The following is a 22,862-nucleotide window of genomic DNA, read 5'->3' as shown; positions in this document are numbered from 1 at the left end:
GATGTTTAGGAGAAGAGAATATAATAAATTACCAGCATGGCGCCATTGTCAGGGGCAATAATTCATGAGTCATGATTTGTGGATCGATCAAATCGCAAACTCTCAGCAGCTTCTAATTCTGGTGTTTAGACTATGCTATTAATTGTACTAATTTTATTCATAACTTAACAATACTTACTTAGTTGTAGGAAGTTAAAAAGTTAAAATTCCTTCAAGATATCATCAAAAGAATATTATTTTTGCTGTCACCAAAGAAACTTTTATTCCATAATTTTACGTTTTCTCACAATCGTTCGATATTTCGTATGTCTACGCCAGTTTCTGTACCTGTGAATTTGCATTTATAATGAACTTTTACAATTTACATGCTCAACTCCAGTGGTTTTAAAATCTGTTGCGCATTATGATATCCGAGAATCTGAAAATAATTTGTTTCACTGAACTCAGCACTGTTCTTTGCCCTACTTTAGTAAATTAATTTTTCACCACAAGAATATATAAATCTCACAATTTTAAGAAAAAGAAATTCAGTTGTTTTTAAGCCAGGTACTCTGTTACGCGGTTTTCCATAAGTTATGCTGGAAAATTGCATACCATCGAATTTCATCATTGGAAACTGTCTCATATTAATAATATACAAGTAATATGTATATCATTGATACGAGGGGATAAAGAGGAGATAATATTTCATTCATTAAATTGTAAGGTATTTCTCCCGCCTTCTTAGCATGTCTTCCTGGTGTAGTGGTCAGCGCGCTCGACGCGTTTTCTAGAGGTCCGTGGTTCGAGTCCCGGCAAGGGCATTGCTCATTTTTCACGTCTCCCAGCATCGAAATAACATAATGTCTCTGCAAAGGGGTTGTTTAAAGTTAGGCACTTAGCGTACGCCATATTAATTTTGAATTAGAAATCGCCAACAGACTTCTATCTGTTATAGTTAACAAACTCTGAAGGATCAAAATAATAATGACTTGCATCATTGTTAAGGAAAAGTGATACTTTTCCGTTCCTGCCACACATTTTGGCAGTTCTACGATAATAATATGTATGCGTGTTTGAGGGGGCTCATATACCTTAAACCCCCTATGCTCTTCGAATATGTGACTGTTGCAAGAATTGGAATATTTTATTTATTTTTAAAGCAATTACTCCCAACTTTTTACAGCTGACTACATAATATAGCTGCTTTGGAAACTAGTAACCAGAAAGTTTGTGTTGCCAAAAATATTTTTGTAATTTAATCCGCTTTGTGACAAAATATTTCATCATGTTTCCACTTTGCGCGCATGATATTTTAAAAATGGCTAATGGTACATACTTGAAATTTGATAAAATTCTTTATATGGGCACTATTTTCTAACTGAACCAAAAATCTGATGAATATTTTAATATTGAGAAATTTTAGGCACGAAAATATTACAGGTTTTTTTAATAAAATACATTTTATAAACTCCACTCCAGATAAAATAAAAATTTAACATGAAATTCATAGAAGTTTTGGTTCACAGTAGTTTCCAAATGTTATGAAAGTTATATATTAAATATGGAATTAAAGTATGCAACAGAATGTTTTAAATTGTGCGCGCAAGGTGGAAACACGACGAAAACTATTGTCATAAAGCGGATTCAATTATAAAAATATTTGTGGCAACACAAACGTTCTGATGACTATTTCAGAAAGCAGCCATATTATGTAGTCAACTGTAAAAAGTTGGAAGTAATTACCTTTAAAATAAATAAGTTATCCCAATTCTTGCAACAGTCACATATTCGAAAATCTTATGGGTTTTAAGGTGTACGAGTCCCCTTAAATCTTTACGTTTAGATATACATACACATGCACACATAGTCATGAGATGGTGCTATCTTTGGGTCTTGACATGTATTTGACTTCTCTTTCACACGGACCAAAAAACGATGATAGGTGCATAATGGTACAATACCGGAAAAGTAGTATAATAGTTAAAATTAGCAAACTAGCAAGCGTTTGCCGTATTTTAATTAATTTACTATTCGCCTTTGAAATCCACAAAGTTTTAATTAAAATCTACCCAAATACAATGTTGCTCTTTTGCCTAATTTTTAATTTATTTTAGGGTGCCTTTCTTCCATCTTGGTATAACAATACTACATTAAAATGTATTTGGTAAAAAAAGATTTTGTAAATGTAAAATGTATTTTTCATTTTATTTTTAAGGCCATTTTTAAAAATCAAAATGACTAGTATCACTAATTTACTACTAGAGCTAATTCATTAAAATTTAATTTATGTTTAAAAGTGGTTCACATATGATGGTTTAAGACATCAATATTTGGCATGTATGGTTTCCATATGACGGTTGTATTCAAAAAGCTTAATCTCAGTTAGAATCTCAATTCAATCTGTGTATGAGCTCTCATCTTACGTGTGAAAAACAAATGAAGCTTTTGGATTCCTTTCAGAAACAAATATATTAACATAAAAGTATGGTCTTATATTATTAAAGCTGTATAATAAAAACGTTTTACGTTCTTTAAACTAAGAATTTGTCTAAGCTTTTAATTTATACATTTTTTTCTATTTTTGCAGTTGTACAAAAAGAAAACAGAGGACGTATGAAGTTTTCACTCCTCTTCCAGAAGGATCTCAAGAGAGACTCCTCCAAATACTTTTTTCCACACCAGACGATGAAACAAACTGGAAAATACTCTATTCTACTAAAGTCTGATCATATAAAAGTGTTTATCTAGCACTTTCACAGTGAATTTTCTTAATAACTGTGAAACCTCAAAATAAATTTTCGTTTAAGCAGGACTTTTGGTGTGTTTTCTTTCATAACTAGAGTTTATAGCGGACATTATCGAAATACATTTTAACGTTTCTCTTGAAAACTCTTTAAAATTTTAAAAAAGACAATGCTCTGAATAATTTAACTTTGAATGTTATTATGGGTGTTAAAATGACTTTCATGAAAAAAACGTTTTATAGAGTTTTGTACGATTTTATGATAATTAACCAGTTATTATGATCTGAACTTTAACTTTTTCTTTCCGTAGTCCTCACCAAAATGCAAATTAGTTATTCTGGTTTTATACACTGACTACCAATAAGTATTTGGACACCTGTGATAGAAAAGAAAAACTAACTTTATTCAAAATCAATAGTTGATAGAGCCTCCACGAGAGGTAATTATAGCGTGGACCCTCCGAGGCATACTTTCCATAAGTCCTTGTCTGACAGCTAGTGGTATTTTCTTCCACTCGGCTTGGAGAAGACATATCCCACTTGTGATACCCGATAATTATACCTTTTTCGAAATCAGAGAACTCCGAACTGCGAGGCATATTGCATGAGACTAAAGCAGATGCTGTTTCCTACACGATATATACCGGTGGAGTCCGTGACATACCTTAGGACCGCAGATATCGTCACTTGCATAGGTGTCCAAATACTTATTGGTAGTCAGTGTATAAACCGAGAGTTTGAATGCGTTAAGGTTAGAGCTTCTGGCAACCTAGCGTTGCAGTTACTACTATCGCCAGCATACTCCGGCTTTAGCATCTTGCTAGCGGACATTTCAAATACACGCCGTCAATTATCTTGAGCCATCTTAAACAATCTATTATGTATACAGTTTCAGACTACGTTATCTACAATTCAATTAGTTTTTAAATACTCGCAATTAGCGGAGGTTCGTCTATAGAACACATAATGTCTTCTGTTCACTTGAGAGTTAAAGTTAAGTAAAAACGTTATTGTAAACTTCTCACATCTTGGTCATTTGCTTCAGACTAAAGCGATAACTCAATTCCGAGTCAAATAGGGTTTGCAGGGCATTGAAACAAGCTTATATATACATATCAGACTCCTACAATTTGATAACGCTTAAAAATATTGAAACGTAATTTCAGAAATCTGTGAAACGTTTGATTTCATAGATCAATGTCCGGAAGGTAAAGGTACATACTATGAATGCCATTATTTTTACTTTCGAAAGAAGCACATCAAGTGTTGCGAGGATTGTAAAATCCTAATGAGACGAGTATCGTCGACAACTTTTCAAGTTGGAAGCCACCACAGAATAGTCAGGTTTTTAAGAGGCAGGAAACATTAAAAACAATACCAAATACTGGTGGTGAAAAATCATCATTCGCCACCTTTTATAGTTCGGGCGCCACTGTAGAGACATTAGATTATTTTAAGCAAGAGATGTGAAAAATGTGCAATGCTCTCGCCGGAACTCAAACCTGGACGTCTTGAATACGCGCCGAGTGTGTTAGCCGTTACACCACGAAGCCATGCAGAAATAAGGGATAAAACACCTTATAGTGTACGCGTAAGAAAGGGAATGCAACACTGTGCTGATGTGCAGTTAAATGAAATGTATGTACAACAATATATGTATCATGTGTACAATAAATAATATGCGTATGGGCAAAAAAGCATTAGTTGGCAGAAGAAGTAATTAATCTGCAGAATATCAGACATTATTTGCAGTTAGCCTAAACTTACAGTCGGTAGCATTAAAAATAGTGCAGAAATTTTGATGTACGAAAAAAAGACGTACCGGTGTAACATCAGGTGATAAAACAACGATTACAAGTTGTAATAAAGTATAATGAAATGTAATAATGCATATACACACAATGTAGTAATGCATATGTTACCGTGAAAGACCGAAATTGGAGAATGCCGACTTTCACCGGAGACATCAACATTCACCAAATACGTCGGTGAAAGATCGAATATTGCACTACATTCTTGTACATTCGGACCCTCACCGGTGTATGTCGACAATCACAGATATGCTCTGGTGAAAGTCGAAAAGAGAGGTCATGAACTTGTTGCAATAAATAAGATTTGAATCACATAATTTAATAAGTTTTTTACTACTGTTATTTTATTTTCTCATTTAGAACGTACTGTATAATTAAGTAAGTTTTTAACTTCTATTATTTTCCTTTCTCATTTTGAATGTATTGTCTGTTTTAGATTCTTATGTTCTCAAGTTCTTATTTCAAGTCTCAAGTGCGTTTATTCGCGACTGAATGACGGAGAAGAAAATATAATATTGTTATATGTTCAACATTCACCATTAGTACATGGTGAATGTCGACATTTACCGGTATAAGTCAGAAATAAGAGTATTTGGAAAATATTTCGGACATACACCAAGCGACTATGTGAATGTTGACATTCACCGGTGAAAGTCGACATTCTCCAGATTTCGGTGTTTCACCGTAACACATGTTTACAATAAAATACTTACGAAAACAACAATTACCCAGAAGTACGTTACATATTGGTTGTAGTGTAAAAGAACAAAAACAAAATACCACAGGCATTTACAGTCGGTAGCATTAATGTTTTTGCACTATTTTTAATGCTACCGACACGTGATAAATTCGTAGTAGGCATAACATACATATTGCTAGCATTGTGATTCGAGGCCAAGAGAAAGAAGAACAACAATAAATGTAAAAACAATGTAAAAAGAAGCGCAATAACAGTACATAAAACAAAAAGAAGAAGAAAAGTTACGATATAAACAACCAGCGAAATAGAGAAGTATAGTTAAGTCATGTGCTAACTAAAGCTGAAGGAATTGGTTTTCTAATCTTGTATTGCCTGCAATATGTGCGATTTTAGATCTCTTAAGGAATTTTCAGAAACGTTCAACTGCACATTGAACACTCTAATAACGCTTCCAGAACATTAACTGAGTCCCGACCATTTTTAGGTATAAGAATGCACGTGTTTTGTCAATATTACAAATCAGTCGGGAATTTCCCTAATTATACAGAGCAAAAAAATACCTTCAGTGATTTCGTAATTTCTAAAAAACGAAAGATAATTCTTCGCGTATCAAAATACAAACGAAATCGATACCTGATTATTCTTTCGAAGCTAAGCACTTATAATCGCGTTGCCAGTTATATCTGCTGTAAAATCTGGTATGAAAATAAACCTTTGTTTCATGGCAATAAATCGAAAATAGGCTATTTTTCAAGAGTTAACACAAAAGATGAAAGATCCGTTATCTGAAACACGGTTAAATTAAAGAAACTAATTTTCTCAAATTAATTTAAATAAGTACATGAAAGATAGTTAATCTACACAAACATTTAAGTAACTAAAGACATAGAATCTATTAAGGTAAGGAAGCATAAATGAATGATCCGGCACTAGACTGGAAAGTTCGTGCAGAACAAAAAATATAATAAATAATTATACATTGTTATCTAGCTTTATTATGCTAGAACTTATGTAAGCAAAATAACTGAAAAATATATTATTATTCAAGTATGCTGCATTAGGACTCTAATTATTCAGAGATCTTGCTGTTTCAGTCCACGCAAAATTACGCTCTTCATTTCTTTACGTATTTTTTTAATTTTAAACTCAGTAAAATAGTATCAACAGACAATGCACTACAAGGTTTTAGATTTTAGCAGTCGCCCAAAAGGATTGTACAGACATTGGGATTTTTATTCGGCGGGGGAGGGAGGAGAAGAAGTGAAAAATGAGCAACGCCTTCGCCGGGAATCTAACCAAGGACGTCTGGAATACGCGCCCAGCGTGCAGACCACCACACCACGAAGGCAGGAGAAATACCTTATAGGATTTCTTAAAGTCTTTTCCGCTCTCGCTGAGCTCTCAGTCTATCAGTCAACTCTTACTATTATTTTTTTTGGGGGGGGGCAGGCTATACGCTTTATTGTTAAGCATCATTTTCTTTGCACTTATGCCATATACAATTCAGCAGCAAAACTATAGAAACTTTAAAAGCGTCATAAGTCTACACGTTTAAATTTCCCGGTGCAGCGTTAAGTGTTGGCATACATTTTTCTGTTTTTCCCACCCGCAAAATTTTCTCTTTCTTCTCTTTTTTTTTTTTTTTTTTTTTTTTTTTTAATCTTTCCTCATCTCAATGTTCAGTTTTTTTACTAACGGTTTCGCTACTGCTCACTTTGAATTTCGCATTGAAATCCCTGAGTTTGTTAATCAAAAATTCGTTAAAGGTTTATAGAATATGAAATAGAAATAAAACAAATTCAAAATTCGGGCTTCCAGTCGCCCATGTTCGGGTGGAAGACAGCGTTATTGAAAATGTGATGGCTGTAGTTACTGTTGTTTTTTCACAATCCAAGAAACCTAAATAACGGGTGGCCATAATTAAACTGACAGTGCTCACAGTGTTCTGTAGCGCGATCTATTTGCGAGAATTACGCCACATTTTGTAGGAAGATTAAACAAGACGCGGGACAAAGGATTCCGCGAAAAAAAAATAGTTCCAAAAGTCACCGCTAGGGGAATATTTGGCGCTGTGTAATAGAAAATAGAGTGTTAACAAATGCAAATCAATACGGAAATTACCTTTTATTTTGCATTCAGATGAGGTTCAATGGGGGCTGCCGTTGTTGTGGACCACATATTGCATTCTGTGCACAGTATGCACAACAGCAGAAGGTAACATGTCTGCAGGAATCTCCCGTACAGTCCGTGATATGTTATGCTTCAACGTAGTCAGGTCCTAGACCATTTCTTGACAGACCTTGGACTTAAGGTCAGAGTTGAAGTCGCATGGGGTAAGATCGGGCGACCAAGGTGGCCATGCAGTTGGAAAGTAGCGGATAATGACTCCTTCTGTTGTGAATTTCTGTCGTAGCATCCGTTGCACCCGTACAGCAACGTGTGGAGGGGCTCCATCTTGCATAAAAATGATTTTCCCCAGGCATTGGCTTTGCTGAAGTGCCAGAATGACAAAGCTGTTGAACATGTGGCGATATTTCTCTACGGTAACAGAACAGGTTTCCGGTCCTGTCGGGGTAAGGTTTTCATAGAAGAATGGACCTACGATAAATTCCACTGTGAACCCACACCAAACAGTTACCTTCGGTGAATGTCAGGGAATTGCTGTGACTGCATGTGGTGATTTGTCATCCTAAATTCGGCAGTTATGTGTATTCACAGTTCCATTCAGGTAAAAATGGGCCTCGTCTCCCCATAAGACTTTCCACGGCCAAGCATCATCCACCTCCATTCTGGCAAGAAAGGTGAGAGCAAAAGTCAATCGCTTATCACGGTCGGGGTACTCCTGTACACGGCTGATCTTGTACGGATAGAAGTTGATAATCTTTCATAAGATTTTTCATACCGTACTGTAAGGCATATCCATATTCCATAAGGCATATCCATAATAAAAGGTAATTTTATTCCGTATTAATTTGCATTTGTTAACAGTCTATATTCTATTACACAGCGCCAAATATTCCCCTAGCGGTGACTTTTGGAACTTTTTTTTTCGAGGAATCCTTTGTCCCCCGCCTTGTTTAATCTTCCTACAAAATGTGGCGCCATTCTCGCAAATAGATCGCGCTACAGAACACTGTGAGCACTGTCAGTTTAATTATGGCCACCCGGTACATTCATGCAGATTGTTTGTTATTAATTTTTTTAAATATAACACAGGTGGCATAATAATATCTGGTGACAACAATTTGTAAAGTGATAGGCCGTTTATAGCGATTCCATTCAAAATGCCGTTTCGTGACTAATATTCCATTCAGAACTAACGTACCTTTTGGGCTAATTAATTTTAATCTGTAGGCATTAATGCGAAGGCAATAGCATACGTTCTAGGTACATTGTTTTTTGCTTACTCTGTGAACCACATAATAAATGCTCCTTTTTTAAAACCAACTAAGCAAATTTGATGATGTGATGTCAAATCAATTCTCCTGCAAAGATTTTTTGTTTTAAAAGTAATTTACTTTTTTAACTCCGTAATATTAGCTGAAATAAAATAGTTATATGAAATCCATAAAATCTCCTTAGCTCTATTCCGCAACATCCGCAAAAGGTTGCAAAAGAGTAAAAAACTAATTGTCTAGATTTTCTCAGTATCCGAATGAACTGTGGTTTCATTAAGTCTGGGTATTGGAAGGAATTTAAAATATGGTTATCTCCATCTTCTGAGATTCATTGTCTAGTCCATCTGTACCCAGTCCGTAGCCTGCAGAAGATGTCGATGAGATTACTGCTGTGTCATCGAAAAGTGAGAGGAAGGATATGAATATAAATTAGCTTAGTTTGGTTGAGTATGGTACAGAACACGAGGGCTATCTACTTAAGGAGAGGGTTGCCTTCATGGAGGGAGTTATTTTAGTTTGGCTTATTTGATTATGGTAAAGACCACAAGGGCTCTCTGCCTAAGGGAAGAGTTGCCTTCATGAAGGATTTCTTAAGGGAAAAGAGGATCGTATTCAAATTACACATCCGGAAAACTACGAAACCACCTATGGGTAAAAGTATATTTACGGGTGCCCCTTAGCAAAAATTAGCAATATTTGGCGGTACATGGATACCGAGTTTGTGCAATTCTTTATTTTGTTATTTTGGCTACACAAGCCTAAATAACAAGACAAAGAATTGCACAAACTCGGTATCCATGTACACGTCGACCTATTTTTCCCTTAAAAAATATCAGAGAATTGCACAAACTAGACACTGCGCACTCCCTTTATCCATGTACACATCGAACTATATTCTCTTAAAAAGTCAAAGGAGCAGCCAACAAAAAAATATATAATCTCAATAGACTACATTTTAAATCAAACAATGAAATAACATAAAAAAAAAGGAAATTCATCTTTGCACTACACAAAGGAAATATCCACTTACCTCGTTCTTTAGTCAAACAAAATTCCTTAAAAGCATCCAAAAACTTCCTAAAATTATCTGAACTAGAATCTGTATAATGACGACCCCACATAAATTCACAAAATAAGATTCCATAATATCCTCCGTAGTGTCGTTATCGTTCGACGTTCGATCATACACATTTCCTTCCTACAAACCTTCAAATTAATTTTACCACAATCAGCCATTTTACCGTCTAAACCACAAAACAAGCAATATACAGTTAGCCACAAAATTCTGCGTACAGACTAAATTTCAAATTAAAAAAAACTCTTAAAGCATAGAAAAATGTATTTTAATCATTGCATTTTTTTCTTCTATTAGGTAAAATTGTAAGCTTAAATAAAAAGTAATCAATATCAGCGTAATAATTTTTACATTTTTTCAAAAATAAATTTTGTCAAAAAAACTCAGAAATTCCCTCCAATAAGTCTGCGTACGCTTTCAAAAAAAAGCAAAGCAAAATATAAGTTTTTTACATTACTTCAATACTTTGTAGGATATCCTTTATTCTTCAAAACAGCTTGCAGATGTCTGGGCATTGACTGAACTAGTTTTTCAGTGTCATCCAACGTAAATTTCGCCCATTCTTTTTGAAATTTACTAATTAGCTCATTTAGCGACGTAATATTGTGTTTTCGAATTCGTTTCTCCAATTTTGCCCACAAATGTTCGATTGGATTGAGGTCTGGTGACTGTGGAGGAGTACGCAACTGTCTTAGAGTGTTATAGAGGAGATATTCCTTCACAGTTTCAGCCGTAGGTTTCGGGTCGTTGTCTTGTTGGAAAATAAAGGTGTTAGAAAGGTTTAAATTTCGGGCACTGTCTCGTAGATTTTTCTTCAGAATATCTAGATAAACATACTTATCCATGACTTTATCAATAATGTGAAAATTTCCAACTCCTTTCGACGACATGCACCCCCATACCATCACACCGCCAGCTCCATGTTTGACAATTGGATTTAAATTTCTGAGATTCAGTTCTGTTCCTGGTTTTCTCCATACAATAGGGTGGCCATTAACTTTAAATATTGTAAATTTACTTTCATCTGACCAAATTACATTGTTCCAGAAGTCCTGCGAAGAGTGTAAATATGTTTTGGCAAAAGCAATTCTTTTTTTTCTATTTGTCTCGGAAATGTATAGCTTAGACCTAGGTTTGCGTCCATGATAATCGGCCTTTCGCAGCACTTTTCGTACAGTTTCAGGAGAAATTTCCTTGTTGCTAGTTAAAAAAAAGTTTAAGATTTTGTTTAATTCGTAAAAGAATTTTTCTTTCTTCTCTCTGCGTTAGCTTCTTCGGTCTCCCACATCTTGGTTTTACAGCAAGACTACCAGTGTCACGATAGTTTTGAATAACTCTTTGCACACTAGAAAATGGTTTTCCAATGGTTTTACCGATATAACGAAGGGTTTTCCCTTTATCTCTCAATTTGATAATTAGTTGTCTCGTAACTAAAGGAATTTCTTAATTGGTTGTCATTTTCGTCAAAGAAAATAGAAATAACAACTTCCAATCAACGTGAAATTTGCTTCGGAAGTGAATGACCTTGAAAGTGTAACCTTCTTTGCATTCTCAAGTTTGAAGTTTAAAAGTTAGATAAGAAATCCTCCGCCTCCTTCGCGTTGTACGCAAACTTTATTGGCTTTGATTTCTGGCCACTTATCTTTTAAAAATTAGTGTGCATAACTTATAACATATGAAAATATTGCAGTTAAATAATTTCAAAGCCCCTTATTGAAACTAAATATTTAAAAAATAAAACTTTAAGAAACTACCCTTCTCGGACTTTAAAATTTGGATTTGATATTACTTTTCTTGATGTACGCAGACTTTATTGACTAACTGTACTTCCTGACACACATCACAAACCTTTACGAATTTACGGCAATCATGCAACCGATTACGAACTACTCAGGCTACCATAAATGAAACAACACCTTGGCGATAAATGAAACAACAACTTCGCGATAGCACAAGGGGTACCTTTCTATCTACTCTAATCCCACCTATGTAGCTAGTCCTTCAGCGGGGTTTGAAACCAGGTTTAACAACCAGCGTTCAACAACTTTATTGCTCTGGCTCTGTTGAGCTGGTGAGCAGATGAGAAGTTAAATTTGAAAATCACAGCTGGATGATATCTAAATGTTTACAGTTATAAATGTTTACTTAAATCATTTGAATATTACGAGTCTTAAAGTTTAAAAGCACTTAATAGATGGTATTTTAAAGAGCCAAAACAACTGAAGTACGATTGTTATTGCGAAGGCCTCACATTAAATCCAACAGCTTTATTCAGCCTGGAAAAGCTCATTTAAAACAGTGAAACATATGCACTACCGATTTATATATTTCAAAAACGTTGAAAATAATTTGGTTCGATGATTAGTTATGGTTATTCGAATATGGCAATGCACATGGGAGCTCCAACCACGCAGCTGGCCTGATCACTTGGATGGAATTCTCAATATTAAGTTACCTGTCTTAACCACTGGGTAACTGGTGAGATAAGAATAGTTTTGAACATTTCAGAAAATTGCCGGTTGCATTTCGCTAGATTTGCTGCTTCGGTTGCAATTGATGTCAAAGTTTCAAGCGAACTTAAGCGAAAAGTAGAGAATTGCAATCAGTTAAGGAGGCTTTTGTAAAATGTACTTACCTAAAAATATTTCAGCCATTCATGAATACTTCCTGTTTGTTTTGCGAATACCTCTGTGCCATACTTTTTCGTGGACCTAAAGCACATGAAAATAAAATATCATTCACACGATCACTACCACTTCCATCAAATAGGTACATGATGCACTGGTATTAGAAAATGATGCACGATATTGAATTTTACATTGATATTTTTCAGTAACCCGGCGGAAGGCGCACCAAGAAAAGTTACTAGAACGGGCGCGTGGGGTATCACATACCCCAATATTTAAAATACAATAAAAATAGTAATATTTAGTTTTAAAACTTTTTTTGTTGTTGTTGTTTTGTTTTTTTGTTCTTGTGTATTAGAAATAAGTGAATAATAATTGGGTTTCAAAAAATTAATTTCCGAAATAATCTTAGAGTGAAAATTAAGATAAATGAAAATAATAAACATCATGCCTCTAAGTTTCATTGCATCTCTAATACACCATGCTTTTTTTTTTATTTCTTCACACTTTGAACGAAATACATTCATGTGTTCTCGGCACAGAATGTTTTCACATTTTAAAAATTGCATTCACGTTCTTCTGTCCTTGGCGCGAGGGCAAAACAATTAACACATCTTTCATACTTAGTTGTTTCTAATTTCATGTATTCGTTTTAATTCTTCATCGAAACTTCTGCTTTTGTTTTGCATGCAGTACGTCAATTTCTTGGAAAAGTATTAATCTCTGATCTTTGTTCAATACCTTTTTTCATTAATTGTAATGCTAAGTCTTTCAAAAACAGACTTCTGTTTCTTGCTGGTGGATTAGCGGTTGAATGTAATATAATTCAAGCATTTATTACAGCAACATTCAGTGCAGGAAAGAAAATTACCATTGGCCACCTTCTCGTTATTCTGGCAATTGAATAATTGGCTGACATTTCACCCTCCATATCCACTGCTCCTTTAGTCATATTATTAAAACATATAATTCCTAACGTTTTATTTTCTCCAATAGTATCATCTATAGTATGATCGTTATATAACGTTATAATGTTATAACGATCGTTATATAAAGCATAAGAACAGTTTTTCCTTTTTTAGGAACATCAGGAATTAATGTTTTATCTTTTTCGAAACCAAAACATTGTAGAAAATACTCTTAGTTTCATCTTCAGTTTCCGAAATGCAATCTTCATCGCTTTCAAATATTTCTAATAAATCTCGCATGCGTTGCATCTCCAGTTCATAGGGACTCATTCTTTTTACCATAATGCAGTTAGAAATTTTTAAGAATTTAATGTCAAGTTCTTTAAAATCACTTGCGAGTAAAAATATTTACTGTTACACTGTAGAAATAAATTTCTGAACTAAATATTCAGTCAGAAAAAAAAATTACACGGACAGGCGCGTGGGGTGTGTCGTACCCCATTTCCAACAAAATACCGATAAATCTTTTTCTGAAACACACAGGCAAAGAAAAAGCGGTTCTGAAAGTCAACCACAACTAGAAACTCAGCAACTGAAAGCAGCACAGAATTTCAGTTTCACAAGTTAGGAATACTCCACTTTTATGTAGGGTTGGGGTATGATACACCCCATGCGCCTTCCCGCGGGTTAAAAAGACCCTTGAATTAAATGATAAATTTAACTTCATCAGATGTAATAGTATTAAAGGTTAAACTATACGGCTTCATTTATTTTTACTAATATTTATTTTAATTTGTATGCCTTTTCTGTCTCTCTTATTCCCCTCGCGCTCCTAGCCAAGATATAAATTAGCTAGGAGTGAACGAGTGCATTTAAACTGATGTAGCGAAAGGTTTAGTCAGAGCAATTGTCACCTCATATTGCTTGCTATTTCTTCCATGGCTACGCACTCTTGCCGCCAAATTATTATCTTGACGGTGTAGGTTCTTAGTTAACCTGTTAAATTAAATTGAATTGTGTAGTATTGCACTACTCTGTAAATGTTACATTATTTTTTAAGTTACACACCTCAAGTGGTCGGAGATTTTAAGTCCGTTCTGTCTGTAAACTACAATGTGCTCATTAAAAGGGACTTTTACACTCTTGCCCTAGTTGAGTTCATCTTCAATCCTGTACAGTGTATTCGCAGGATTCACAATATTTGCCTGTGCGAGAATTCGCAAGGTTTCGCAAAGCTTAGGTAGATCTAGTTACGTTTTATGTTAGCGAAGAGAACTAGATCCCACAAATCTTGAATGCGACCTTTGCCTATTTTTGTCGAATAGTGCAGTTGTTGGCAAATCTTTGTTCAGGCATGCGGGTCAGAAGCTCTGAAAGGTCTGATCTTGCACCACTTTGCGGTACCATTCAGTTCAGGAATGTTTTTCCCCCGTTGTACAGCTTGGCGTTGAAATATAACGTTAAGAGACTACATTCTGGTGAAATAAAACTATATTTTGACGAATGAATATGTGGGATGTTCCAAACCATGCGTGTAATAAAGTTCCCTCAGATTAAATTTACACTAAACATCCTTTTCTTTCTCTTGTATTTTCCTCTTCTTTTCCTCCCTAAAGTCTCATTCCGAACACATAATACCGGAAGTTTGCTCACGTCATTTCCTTTCCAAGATAGCGGTTAGAGATTATTGCCAGTTAAGCTAGAATTATTGTGGTTTATTTGAAAATAGTTAGGGCTAGATTATATCACAAAATTTATAAAAGTATCGCTTTACCTGTATACCCTCATGACGAACCTCAATGTGTAGTGGGTACCTTGTTGTGGTTAGAGATAGAAAAGGCTTTATAGTTTATAACAATTAACTGGATTGTACCCAAGCTTGCAGTATTTCTGTAATTTGACCAGTCCAAACAATAACCAGTAAAATCGCAATAAGTATAAGCAATTATCTTGGACATAACTGCAATAGCTGTATTGAAAGAATACTTATACATAGCTGCCAGGTCTCTCTGTATAGAAGATTTGCATTACCAATAGTAACGTAACCGGAATTTTACGCAGAGGTATCTCTGAAACACGAATTCTAGCACCAGAAGGAAAATACCTGTACTTACGTATTATCCTGTCGATCTTGAAACTGGCTACCATAGAGCTGGGAAAGTTAGCGGAGAACTCCGTGAAAGTTGTGCTATTCTTTCCTGTAGAACTCTGAAAGCAGGCCTCTTTATTTCATAAAACATTGGTTTTGGGCCCGCTTCGTTTTTAAAATTCGTAAAAGGACTTTCATCCATTTCTACTAGTTTATTAAATCCTCTAATTTTATCAGAAGCACTGTTTAGAAAGCTATCAGTACAAACTTCTCGCAGGTAATTGGCTACATTCTATTACCGCTTTGTCGGACATATACGAAACTTAGTGACAGTAGTGGACTGGATAACCCTAGGCACCAAACATTTTTCAGTATAAATTTCCACAGGGAACTGTCAATTACGCCAATGATTCTGAATATGTAAAGTCTAATTGGAATGATATCCATCATCAAAGAAATAACAATTTAGAATTCATATTTAAAAACTAAGTGTGAAAGAAAAGAGGAGCAAAAAAGCTATGTAATATGCAGTTTTACCTCAAAAAAGTAAAATGTTTTCGTAATGATTGACTTCGCAGTTTTAGAGTTTTTATTTCATTCTGAATTACCAAAATTTCTCAAAGTAAAGATGGTATTCAACAGTTCTCTGCTATTATTCGAATTATATTATAAGATGACATAATGTGTAAAAGTATAATAATAATTCGTGTAAATTATAATTAAAGTAAGTACATATATATACACTGGTGTGCAAAAATTAAGGACGAAGTCGAAAAATTAGCATATCAGCTGAACGAAGAGGCAGAGCGGACAGAAAGACTAATCAGGAGATTAAGTAAGGTGATGTACAATAGCACATGCGCAGATATGCAGGTAGACGTAATGGGGGAGTGTCTGAGTAGTATAAAGCATGTTGTCGGTGTAAGATCAGTATTTCTGGCAAAGAGATTGCACGCCGTATAGCAGTTAAAATCCCACCGAGTTGCTGCCTCAGCGAGAAATGGCGAATAATCAATCTGTTAGACGACATCTGGATGCTTTTACCCGAGGTCGAATCATTGGGAAGTTGGAGGAAGGCCGCAGTGTGACAAGTGTGGCTGCAGAGTTCGGAATTGCTCACAGCATCGTTTCACGACTTTGGAGACAATTTCAACCTACAGAACAGCTATTCGGGGGAGTCCACGAGGAACCACACCCGCAGATGACCGGTATATTGCCTTACAGGCCAGAAGAAACAGGCGGCAGACAGCGGGAGAAATCGCTAGACACACGACACAGGCGACTGCACGACCGATATCGCGTTTTACCGTGGCCAGAAGACTGCACGGTGGTGGTCTGTTTGCACGACGCCCTGTACGGTGTGTACCTCTAACGCCTGCCCATCGGAGAAGGCGTTCTCTGTGGTGCCGGGAACACCGGAATTGGAGAGACAGTGAATGGGGACGACTACTCTTTACAGATGAGAGCAGATTCAGTCTGAGTAGCGATTCTCATCGCATACACATCTGGAGAGAGCGGGGAAGCCGCAATCATCCCTCGAACATCATTGAAAGGGACAGGTATGGAGGTGGCGGTGTTCTCGTTTGGGGAGGCATCATGCTTGGTAGTCGTACAGACCTTCACATCTTCGACGCAGGTTCAGTCAACGGGACCCGTTATTGTAACGAGATTCTTCTTCATATGTGCGTCTTTTTAGAGGCGCTATGGGTCCGCAGTTCCTTTTCATGGACGACAATGCACCATGTCATCGCACAGTAGCTGCCGAACAGCTCTTAGAGAGTGAGGATATTGAACGTATGGATTGGCCGGCACGATCTCCGGATCTCAATCCCATCGAGCATGCATGGGATTTTCTAGGCAGACGCTTGGCAGCTCGTACCTTACCACCAGTAACGATTCCGGAGCTTCGATTGGCGCTGCAAGACGAATGGGCAGCAATGCCTCAACAACTCATTGACACCCCCTCATTCTCAGCATCGGCAGACGCTGTGAAAGCTGCCTAGCAGTCAGGGGAGATCATATCCCCTATTAAAGACCGGATGTTTCTTGCTGGACACCCATCACATGGATGTTTCGGCCTTCAGTCGCATTGCGTTCCATGCTACTTTTTCAATAAAGCTTCTTTTTATCCCTCTGATTTCTCTTTTAGTAAGTGTTGCTTACATTACTCATGTCCTTACGTATTGGGGATCTTACGGTATTAAATGTGTTGATTTGGAAAGCTTTTGTACAAAGTTATATTGAAAAAACCGTCTGGCCCTTAATTTTTGCACACCAGTGTATATATTGTAGAGACATTAGGATTTTTGGAACAGGATAGGTGAAAAATAGCAGACTCCTTCGGCGGGAATCGAAACACGGACCTCTGAAATACCAGCTCAGTGTACTAACCACTACACCACAAAGGAACACTGGGAAGGCGGGAGAAATACTTTATAATATTACTCATAAAACATTATTCCTAGAGTTTAATGACAAGGAAAGAATTCCCAGTAAAAATATAAAAATGAATTACATGTTTTTGACTTTGATTTATAAAATAAAAAAATCTGATGTGTACACCACATGACTTCCTGGAACGGAATATTAAATTATACGCATGTTTTCTTGAATTTCATTTAAATTGATTGGTGAATTAAATCTACTTCGTCGACAGCGCATAAACCACAATAGAATAAATGCACTCCGTAAAATTCACTATATTTGTTTACTATAACGACACTCTGAATGCACAAAATGTATTATCATTTGAAGAATTATCGTTGCCACATGTTCTATTCTAATAGTATAATACAGCTAAAACGATGTATGAAAGAAATTAAGCAAACAAAACGGAAAAGAAACAGTTTTTCACAGACGATTCAGTATTTCTCATTCAATTAATTCCGCTCTCACTTCGCGACAAGGCAAAAATACATAAAAACTCAAAATATCTGCATTAAAAATTACGAAGTAAATCTTAAACACTTATTTCCTCTAAAAAATTCCAGAAAAGGATTAAGCATGATTTAATTCGCAATAATAAATGAAGGCGTTATTTTTGTGTTGCGAAGCTTAGTCTCTCTAGATTGGCAACAAATCTACAATTCTGTTGTTTCAAATGTAAACAAATATGTCCGCCATGTTATTTAAAACTTAACCGCACTTAAACAGCTTTTAAATTGTTGATAATTGTACAAATATTGCTTCCAGGATTACGAAAGGCATAAAAACCTGAACCAGAAGATAAAAACAACATAATTCAATCATTTTTAAAGCAAAAACTGTACAATTTACAAACATATAAGAGTAAAGATACTGAGATTACTGAGCCGGGTAACAGAGTGGATATATATATAAATATATTTATATACGTTTGGTGCGGCCGATTGCAACCAAAATACGAGGTGCACATCTACATGTTATAGCAGTCTTGTTATGTAGAGAAATTATCTGATAGTGTTATATAAAAAAAAAAAAAATTAGGTAAATGATTTTATGATTTATGGAAATTTAAATTTTATTTTGATTCTGAATTATTTATTTTAAGGCTTTAATTTTGGGGAAAAACAGATGCTTCTGGAAATATTATTTAGTTTAAATGAATATTATTTATTTTCTTTTATTGGCAAATCTTGTACAAACTTTTATTCATTGTGAAAGAAGCAGGGAAAGGGAGGCAATTTTCGCCAAGTCATGATTTCGCGCGCTTTAGAATGTTCGAGAAAGAATTTTCATTGTTAGTTGACCTTAAGAGAGGAAAGTACGTGACGGAAAGGTCAAAGGTTGCTACTTGTCTTTCAATGTAAGTCATTGAGGTTTTTGGCGATTGAGGGTCCGGTTGTTGGCTAAGTGAAGAAGGGCGCGCATGCGCGATCACCCTTATTTCCGCATTCTGGAGTTGAAAACGAAGATTTTGCCATAATTAAGGGGGCGATAAGTGAAGCCATAGTTGGAGCCCGTTTTGGGAAGGAGGCGAAGGAAATTCGAGTTGGATACACACTTACTCTTGGACTCGCTTAGGCACTCACGCTTGGATTCGCTGACTTTCGGGTTTGCTGGTCTTGTGGACGTTACTCTTGAAAACTGGCTTGAAGAAAATTGGAGTTGGATTCTCTCCCTTACTGACTGGTGGGTGGAATTTACTTGGGTCGTTACTCGTGAAGCTTGCTCTTGGGATGAGTAAGAACAGGCGAGCTGAAATGGCCTAGAAAAAAAAACGTTTCTGACCTGAGCCTGAAAACCCTCTTCCTTGCGGCGTGCTGGTAAAGAGGCGAAATTTGAACGAGTTACCTGCGTGTGGACATAGGACTTTCAGGACCAAGCGGATAGCCGCCCTGGGCAGCAGTGCTCCTGTTTCTGTTCTACAGTAGTGAAGTGGAGTCTACATTTTTAGAACCTGTGTCAAGATGAGCCCGGCCGACATCAACTCTTGATAAGATAAGAGTCCTCCGCTTCAAGATGTCCCCTCAAGCTAAGTTGTATTTTTTTGGTGTGTTTGAACCCTAGGCAAGTTTTTTCAAAAACGTCCTTAGCAGTAAAAAACAACGTCGAATCTAAAATTTAACTCTCAGGCCTTAAATTGTTTCCCTTTCCGTTCTTTTAAATCACCAGACAAACCTTAAGTTTTTTTTATGAATTTAAATGAACAGACTCTCAGATGAGGTTAAGATTTTTCTTATTGTGTTGTAATTGAATAAACTGATATTTAATCGGGAACCTCTTACAGTATGTTTTTTTATTTATTTAATATGAACTTTTCCTTTATATCTTGTATATGTTTTATGTTTTCGATCCTCTCACGGCGCGGTCCCGGAATGCATTTTTTTTCACAACGCAAAAATGCTGTACACGTTTCACTATACGATCACTCCCTTTAACGGCAAGTAGTTTCATATTTAACATTTAACAATATAGGAATTTCAGATATAACATGGTACCTAGAAGTAAAAACTATTTAACCATGGTCTCGAAAACGTTTCTATATAACAGTCTTATATACAAAATTTCAACGTTTTGAGGTTACTCGTTTTTGAGTTATGCGAGATACGTTCATACAGACGCCACGAAAGATTCTCTTCAGAATTCATTTTAAAGCAGTTTTATAATTTTTTTGGAGGAAAGGTGTCTTTTATTCTGTCCTTACGCACAGATATCACGCAAAAGCATCGTTAATTGCATTCGATAGCGGTCAAAATGGATATTTTCGATGAAATATGCTGCCTGAAACTTTTCACGATTACAATACTTCCTTTTTACTTCGTACAAGGAAGTAAAAAGAGTTTTATTCAGTAAGTTATTAAAATAAAAAATAAGAGAAAGTTAAATCTCCAGTATTTCTGAATTTATTTCTCTGTTGTTTTTGTTAACAATTGTACATGCCTTTTAGATGAAAGGAATCACGCAGTAAGTAATAGGATCTACATGTTCCAGGTCTAAAACTCAACAGAATACGGAATTAAGAAGCGTTTTTGAACAGCGTTGAAAAGAAGCTTTTCGGAAATTTTTCGAACGGCATCTGTGTTTTTGGTTGCTCTGCAGGAAATGCAAAAGGAAGGAATGCTGCGGTGGGTCTCATGAAATGGAAAGACCTAAACATTTTGCAAGTTAGTTGTTGTGATTTATCTCACTTGTCTGACAGCAACATCAAAACAAGTCCACGAAATTCACCGTGGCAAGGAGTGCCAGATCGCTCCTGTCGTTGGCATGAGCCTTGAGCACCGTGAGAGTACGACTTAAGGGGACTCATACACCTTAAACCTCTCATGTTTTTCGAATATGTGACTGTTGCAAGAATTGTAATATTTTATTTATTTTAAAAGCAATTACTTCCAACTTTTTACAGCTGACTACATAATATAGCTGCTTTGGGAAATAGTAAACAGAAAGTTTGTGTTGCCACAAATACTTTTGTAATTTAATCCTCTTTGTGACAAAATATTTCGCCATGTTTCCACCTTGCGCGCATGATATTTTAAAAATGGCTGATGGTACATACTTGAAATTTGACGGAAATCTTTATATGGGCACTATTTTCTAATTAAACCAAAAATCTGATGAATATTTTAATATTGAAAAATTTTATGGACGAAAACATTAAAAATTTTGTTAATAAAATACATTTTATAAACTGAACTCAAAATAAAATAAAAATTTGACATGAAATTTTTAGAATTTTAGGTTCACAGTAGTTTCCAAATGTTATAAAAGCTATATATTAAATATGGAATTAAATTATGCAACAGAAGGTTTTAAACTGTGCGCGCAAGTTGGAAACATGACGAAAAATGTTGTCACAAAGCGAATTTAATTATTAAAATATTTGTGGCAACACAAACTTTCGGATGACTATTTCAGAAAGCAGCTATATTATGTAGTCAGCTGTAAAAAATTGGTAGTAATTGCTTTTAAAATAAATAAGTTATCCCAATTCTTGCAACAGTCGTCTATTCGAACATCTTATGGGTTTTAAGGTGTATGAGTCCCCTTAAACATTTCACACGTTACTGAGATTATACGAGTCAACAGAACACAAACGATTCAGAAAACAATGTCTGTTGCTTAATCACAAGTCATCCGCATACTGTCACAGGATCTGAATATGCATCGAGTTTGTAAACACATGATTTTGAAATATCTCACGACAACATTATTTTTTGCTCTTTGACGCTATCGCATTCACCTGAGCTCACTCTACTTGAAATGAATCTTAGTCGTTTCCTGAGCTGGTGGATGGGACATCAATATTCTAATATTTGACAATTTAAAAACAAAATACATTTATGGCACCAGTTTGCGATGTTTGTAATAAAGATGCATGTGTATTAGATATAACGACATCTAATCATTGGACCGAAGCTTATTTTAAAGGAGAAATTTCAGAAATACTCCAAAGGCTTGTAGAGACATTAGGTAATTTTTGGAAGCAGGAAAGATGAAAAATGAGCAAACACCTTCGAACCACGGACCTCTAAATTACGCGCTGAGCGTACAGGCAACTACACCACGAAGGTATGCCAAAAGAGAGTACGACTTAAACATATCACACGTTTAGGGGAGAAATACGTTACATACTCCCCCTTTTAAAGGGCGACTGGGTTTTCTTAGTGGACCCAGTCGCCAAATCCTAGGTGAGGAGAATCATCATCCAACACTCTTTTAGTTCGGGCGCCATTATAGAGACACTAGGTAATTTTTGTATGCAGGAAAGATGAAAATTGAGCAAACGCCTTCGCTGGGAATCGAACCACAGACCTCTCAATTACGCGTTGAGCGTGCAGACCACCACACCAATGCCAAGAAAGTGGGTGATATACCTTATAGGTTTTTTTCAAGCGCTAAGAAATGTATTTTTATGAAAGGGTCTTACTCGCAAGAAGGATAAATTTCGTATTATAATCTAGACTTACAACTCAGTTCGTGAATTTTTAGATCCTACTGAAAACATTATTATAAGAATTTTCTTCAACGAATGATCAAAGCATGAGGAATCTTGTCCATTCGAAAATAGGAGCATCGCATCTCACCTACCTTTCAGTTATTGCACAGAG

General features: G+C 35.8%; 2 long non-coding RNA genes across 12 annotated transcripts in view; one reads left to right on the top strand and one right to left on the bottom strand.

The window, feature by feature from the left end:
• Positions 1 to 2,794, top strand: part of LOC118197308 (uncharacterized) — a 397,612-nt gene extending 394,818 nt beyond the window's left edge. For all 10 annotated transcript variants that reach the window (XR_015042271.1, XR_015042268.1, XR_015042265.1 and 7 more), the window contains one exon: positions 2,570 to 2,794. This is a non-coding gene — a long non-coding RNA (uncharacterized LOC118197308). The remainder of the gene's footprint in view (positions 1 to 2,569) is intronic.
• Positions 1 to 22,862, bottom strand: part of LOC118200065 (uncharacterized) — a 418,146-nt gene that overhangs the window by 233,526 nt on the left and 161,758 nt on the right. Inside the window, exon 4 of one of the 2 annotated variants that reach the window (XR_015042275.1) lies at positions 12,345 to 12,420. The exons of the other annotated variant lie outside the window; for it this stretch is intronic. This is a non-coding gene — a long non-coding RNA (uncharacterized LOC118200065). The remainder of the gene's footprint in view (positions 1 to 12,344; positions 12,421 to 22,862) is intronic. 2 annotated transcript variants of the gene reach the window in all.

The sequence above is a fragment of the Stegodyphus dumicola genome, chromosome 7, assembly GCF_044657685.1.
Source record: "Stegodyphus dumicola isolate Sdum_Otavi_A_Nest chromosome 7, ASM4465768v1".
Taxonomy (NCBI): Eukaryota; Metazoa; Arthropoda; class Arachnida; order Araneae; family Eresidae; genus Stegodyphus; species Stegodyphus dumicola.
Note: the sequence above shows the minus strand (reverse complement) of the source record. Positions and strands in the feature narration are given on the sequence as shown.